Source organism: Aegilops tauschii, chromosome 2 (genome assembly GCF_002575655.3).
Source record: "Aegilops tauschii subsp. strangulata cultivar AL8/78 chromosome 2, Aet v6.0, whole genome shotgun sequence".
NCBI classification, from domain to species: Eukaryota; Viridiplantae; Streptophyta; class Magnoliopsida; order Poales; family Poaceae; genus Aegilops; species Aegilops tauschii.
Window position 1 is genome coordinate 425725213 of NC_053036.3, and position 6343 is coordinate 425731555.

Below are 6343 nucleotides of genomic sequence, written 5' to 3' on the forward strand. Positions count from 1 at the left end.
GTATTTATACAATAATACATCAATATTTATGCCATCAAACTAGGAACATTAGATTCATGATAAAATATATTTTCATCATATACCTTTTGGTTTCATAAATATTGATAATTTTTGCACAAACTCGGTCAAACTTTAAGATACTTTGACGCTCCAACAAAGTTGGAAGTACATTCTTTAAAGGACGGAGGGAGTACGGCTGAATGCAGAATCACCTTAACTTGGGCACCTGCACATCACAACGGCCGGCCAATTTTATGGGACGACTTCAGAATTCAGATCGAATATCCTGAACTTGTGTTCCTGACGATGATCGTGTACCCGAGCTTGCCAGGAAAAAGAGAGGTGGTACACGGTCCCAAATAGATCGACTCTCACCAAGATTCGAAGCACTAAAAACTACTGCGCCACTTGGCCACAACGCAGAAAAAGTACAGCGACAGTGTACTTGAAACTAGTATATTACATTATTACTTAATGATTTTACTGAGCGGGGGTGATAATGTGTCGTCGACGACCAGGAGCCAAGAAGAACCCGGCGTCGGCGCGTATGCGCATAGCTGGATTTGCAAGACATCAACACAAAAAGGGGTAGACTTTTTGCCCTAGCCTTGTGGAGTAGTAGTAGGCTAGTAGCTAGGCACACATATATTCAAATACAAACTTTCAAACAAAAATATATATTAATATACGGCGCTTACACACGGCTCAGCGAAGAGTGAGATTAGCTCTTGTGCTCTTACTCTTGGATGCTTTGGGTTGATAGTATAGACTTACCAGGCACAACCAGGATCATACCATTAAACAAGTCCTGCTCCGGCCTGGGGGTTCGTTAAACAAGACTATGAGGGTGGTACGGTCAGAACAGATGTTCTCTAGGTATCCATCCTCAGCTAGCTTTGACTGCGTATCTATCCCTAGACCCCATGCTAGCAAGCAAGCCAGCCTAAAACACTGGCCTTTGCTTTCCCTATAAAATCTCAACAAACCCCAACCCTGTACCTTCTCTTCAGCTCCTATTGACACACAAACACACAGGAAAAGATCGAACACCATGAGCCGCAGAAGGATAAGCAGTGCAGTCCTTGTGGTTGCCTTGCTCTTCTCCCCATTATTGCTCACGCTCTACCTTCCCACTGCCTGCGCTCGCCATGGTGAGTTCCCTGCTACTGTCTCCACACATCGACGTGTATCTCTATCTGTATTACTACTGTCTCCACCGGTCGACCTATCTCTATCTGTATTACCGTATATATTTCCCCTGTTTGTTGGTTTTGAGATTTGCATCCACCCCTTGTTAAATCGTGGCACTACTATCTCTGCAGTGGCGGTGCTCGGGGCAAAAGATGACCTGAATCTCGCCGTCGGCCGGCAGCATGTGGTTGGTGATGATGCAGGAAAGGCCGTCCCTGTCGGCGGCTCACGGCCAGTTAGGACGGTGGAGATGCGCGCGGCGAGGAGGCACCGGCGGGACGCGGCCGACGAGATGCACGACATGCTGAGGAAGGACTACGCGTATAGGGCGAGGGGCAAAAAGCCCATCCACAACGACGAGCCACTCGACGATGAACCCTAAATCAGGCCCGTAGCTAGGTACATAGTTATAGAAACTCAGCTAGCTAGAGCCGCTCTCTGATTTACTACTACTGCTAGTTAGCTAGATTTGCAGGCTTTGCAGGATACATATAGCTTAGGGACCCAAATATTATGGAACAAGAATGCCTGGGTTGGCTAGGTAGTTTATTATTAGCTGGTCAACCTTAATCTAGCATCCAAGCTGGCCATCACGTTTAGTCCTGATTTGCAAGAACTACTGGTAGGAGAAGTTCATGCGAAGAAGGGGCAGTTTTGTGCATGATGTGCACGCTTGGGGGCTATGCTAACCTTGTACTATATGTATGTCAGTGTTACATTTGGCAATTTACATGTGGCTGTGTGGATTTTAGCAAGAAAGTGTGTGTCAACATCCTCACCTTATTTTGCTGCTTGTTGACATACGGGTCATGGGAAAAAGAACCACTTTCTGGTGAATTTAATAGCTTTCACTCTTGTTCTGTTTTCTCCTTCTGAAAGAATGGGCAATGCTCACATCATAGTTCATGCATGTATAAGAAGATGCTCGCCTACCGTGTGAAGCTAATTTCTTTTGGGCAAACTAAGCCCTCGAGGTGGGCTAGATTTTATAAAGTTAGCATCCCAAACAGTTAACAATGTACCAATAAAAGTTTTTCCAAAGGAAAAGGAATGGCTTCCTAGGCCATTCTGAGATTACATTTGGAGGTTTTACTGCACAAGAAAGAGCAACAAGAGGAAGATCTACGCAAGAAAGCCTTTTTGGCCAGAGAATGGGCAATAAGATTCTTGATCCTAGGAATATGGGTGGCCAATCGTTTTTGGGAAGATACTTGGTTGGGTGACACTCTATTAGCTCTACAATACCCGATTATATATTATCGTGTTTACAAAAGAGGATTCGGTGGCTTCTATTCTTGAGGCTCGCCCTTTAAACATCCAATTCCGCATGGCTTTGTTGGGTGACAAATGGACTAAGTGGATCCATTCGGTTTCTTAGTTGATATCAATTAATCTGACTCGGATGCCAGGTTCATTCCAGTGGAGGTTAACCACTAATGGTGCATTTACTGTGAAGTCTATGTATGCGGATCTGATGGATTCCGGACATATTTTTCGCAAAAACATATTCGGAAAACAAAGGTTCCTTCCCAAATCAAAGTTTTCATGTGGTTTTGCCAAAGGGAAGTAGTTCTTACGAAAGCTAACCTTGCTAAGCGTAACTGGCATGGCAACAAAAAAAATGATGTTTTTATAATCAGGAGGAGACAATTCATCATTTATTTCTGTTGTGTCCATTTAGTACCTTGTTCTCGCGCTCGATTCATATTACTTACAATTTAGCACCACCAACGAGTATTCCAAATTTGTTTGGGAACTAGTTGGGTGGTATTCATCATAATGTGAAGTGCCAAATTCATGTGGGAGTTTGTGCCATTCTCTCGGTAATATGGAATTGCCGGAATGACTGTGTTTTTGACCGATCATCAACTCCTAATTTCTTGCAGGTTATCTACCGATCTGTGGTCATCACTGCAGCATGTGGACGCACATGCGCTTATGGCCTCTGGTGCAGCCGGCTGGAAACGGTTGCACTGGGTTTATTCGATCAGTTTGGCTGGCAAGGCACTCATAGATTATGTAGATGAGCTATGTAATCTTGAGTATGACCGGTTGTTGCCATGTTTTCTTTTTATTTGTCTTATTTTCTGGCACTCGATGGCTTGACTTTGTTTCATGTTCAATAAGATGGTCGTGTGCATCTTGTGACACAGAGACCGGGGTACTCCCTATTTGGGGAAAAAATTGTAAGAGTTGAGGCTAGAAGCAATATTGAAGAAATCTACAAGTATAGGTTTCATCCTCCAATGCTCCGAACTTTTGAGGAAATTCCTTGCTTTGGCGGCAACATCCAATGTCCTGCAGTTAGAAAGGAAAGAAATCGAGTTCCATCCCAAGGCCTTAACTGTTGAAGCATCTAGGAGTAAACCCATAGCTTCTGTCTACAAAACAGAAAAAACATTCATGGCCATCACTTGAATGGAATTCAGTGGTTGTTGTCTTCGTTTGTAGGAACACCCCAAAGGAAGTGTTTTTTCCTGCCACTGGAGGATTATAGGCTGCATCAACATTAGCCAAGAAATCTATAAGTTATAAAGACATATTTTTTGCATGGTAACTTATTTTTTTGGATGAGACACTATTGAGGTCCTGGTATATATCTTCTTCAGAATTCTCCATTAAACCTCCATTTAGCATGGCTCTCGTGGCATAAAACCTACAAAGCGGTCCAAGTTTTCTTTTTGAAAATAAAATCATTTTTAGCCTTCCAAATATTCCAAAGGAGAGTGAAAATTGAGGCTATGTTTAAATCCAAATATTGAGCGGACAAGATCAAGTGAATGATAGCAAAGTGATACAAATAGTGTCCAAAGCATCCATTTTGAGGCCAAAATTAAACTAGTTATATCTAGCAAAATTGCAATTAAAAAATAGATGTGAGTCGGCTTCCAATTGACCACACCTGCAACATTTTTTTAATATGTATAGAATACCTGGAAGCCCATAAACCAGAAGCTAAAGCCCTTCCAATAAGTCTCCAAGCATATGTTTTCAATCTAAGAGCAATGGACTTATTTTTCCAAACCTTCTTAAGAGTGGCTATTATCCAAAATAGGCGAACTTTGTCGTGAAGCAACTTGGGCATCTCGCAAAAAAAAAAAATTGTTGGCACTTTTGGTACATAGTACAATCTACACTAGGATTATGAGTCTATGGTATCATTAAAATTCCCATTAATAATAAGAATATTTAGAATTTCATTTTTTAAGGATTCATCAAAAAAAGTATTAAGCCTATTAGCATCCTAAAGTTTAGAATTGGGACGCCAAAGATCACGAATAACCTTAGGACAAGGATGCTCCAAGTTAGGATTTAAGTGATCATGAATGTTCCTCCAATTCTTGCACTAAGGATTGGTCCAAATACAAGTGTCACCATTTGCAATTTTGAGTTGACATGAATCATGCACAAGAGGAACAATTTTAAATATAGAAGCCCAAAAGGCTGATTTGGGAACAGAAGAGTTGTGTTTCCAATGAGAAGTATTATGAAAGTATTTAGCTTTGAGGATCTTGGCAACTAGGGAAGAAGGGGTTTTGATGATTCTCCAGATAGCCGTACCTACAAAGGATTTGTTCATAAAGGACAAGTCTCTAATTCCCAGTCCACCCTCATGGATAGGTTTGCAAATGTCATCCCAAGCTCTAAAACATATACGTTTGGAATCATTGTCCTTCGGAATCCTAGTCCACAAAAAAATTCCAACAATGGAAGTGAGCTTAGCGATGACCCCTTTACTTAAGAGAACAGTAGACATATAGTAAACACACAAACAAGAAACAACATATTTAATAAGAGTGAGTCTACCTTCATGGAATATCCTATTAGCCTTATAGCTATTGTGCTAAATTTGCCAATAATAAAATTATAGGCAGCGACTTTGTTCTTACTAAGGAGAATAAGAGGGTGACCCATATGTAAGGTATTGAGGTTCATGTCCAGGGAAGGAAAAGTATTTGTAATAGCATATCTAAGATGATTATTCGTGTGTTTGTGATACGTCCATTTTGCATCATGTTTTTCTATTGTTTTTATGCATAATAATGCTTTTTGGAGTAATTCTAATGCCTTTTCTCTCATAATATGCAAGGTTCACACAAGGAGGGAGAATACTGGCAGCTGGAATTCTGGACCTGAAAAACTACGCCAGGCCACCTATTCTGCACAACTCCAAATGAGCTGAAACTTCATGGAGAATTTTTATGGAAAATATAAGAATTATTGGGGCAAATAACTACCAAAGGGGGCCCACCAGGTGGGCACAACCCACCTGGGCACGCTAGGGAGCCCAGGCGTGCCCTGGTGGGCTGTGCCCTCCTCGGCCCACCTCCGGTGACCCTCTTCTGGTATATAAGTCATTTTGACCTAGAAAAAAAATAAGGAAAGGACTTTCGGGACGAAGCACCGCCGTCTCAAGGCTTGGGCAGGAGCACTTTTGCCCTCCGGCGGAGCAATTCCGCCGGGGGAACTTCCTCCCCCCCCGGAGGGGTAAATCATCGTCATCATCATCACCAACAACTCTCCCATCTTGGGGAGGGCAATCTCCATCAACATCTTCAATAACACCATCTCCTCTCAAACCCTAGTTCATCTCTTGTGTTCAATCTTTGTACCGGAACCTTAGATTGGTGCTTGTGGGTGACTAGTAGTGTTGATTACATCTTGTAGTTGATTACTATATGGTTTATTGGTAGAAGATTATATGCTCAGATCCATTATGCTATTTAATACCCCTCTGATCTTGAGCATGATTATCATTTGTGAGTAGTTACTTTTGTTCTTGAGGTCACAGGAGAAACCTTGTTGCAAGTAATCATGTGAACTTGATATGTGTTCGATATTTTGATGGTATGTATGTTGTGATTCCCTTAGTGGTGTCATTTGAACATCGACTACATGGCACTTCAACTTATTAGGGCCTAATGGAATGCATTGTGGAGTAGTTATTAGATGATGTGTTGTGAGAGTGACAGAAGCTTAAACCCTAGTTTATGCGCTACTCCGTAAGGGACTGAGTTGGATCCAAAAGTTTAATGCTATGGTTAGATTTATTCTTATTACTTTTCTCGTAGTTGCGGATGCTTGTGAGGGGGTTAATCATAAGTAGGAGGTTTGTTCAAGTAAGAATGGCACCTAAGCACCTCCACCCACA

At 41.8% G+C, this 6343-nt stretch overlaps 1 long non-coding RNA gene across 1 annotated transcript; it reads left to right on the plus strand.

Moving 5' to 3' along the window:
- Window positions 1-897: 897 nt before the first annotated feature.
- Window positions 898-1965, plus strand: LOC109734199 (uncharacterized). Its single transcript, XR_012203850.1, has 2 exons — window positions 898-1151; window positions 1323-1965. It is a non-coding gene; the product is annotated as an uncharacterized lncRNA (long non-coding RNA).
- Window positions 1966-6343: the final 4378 nt, after the last annotated feature.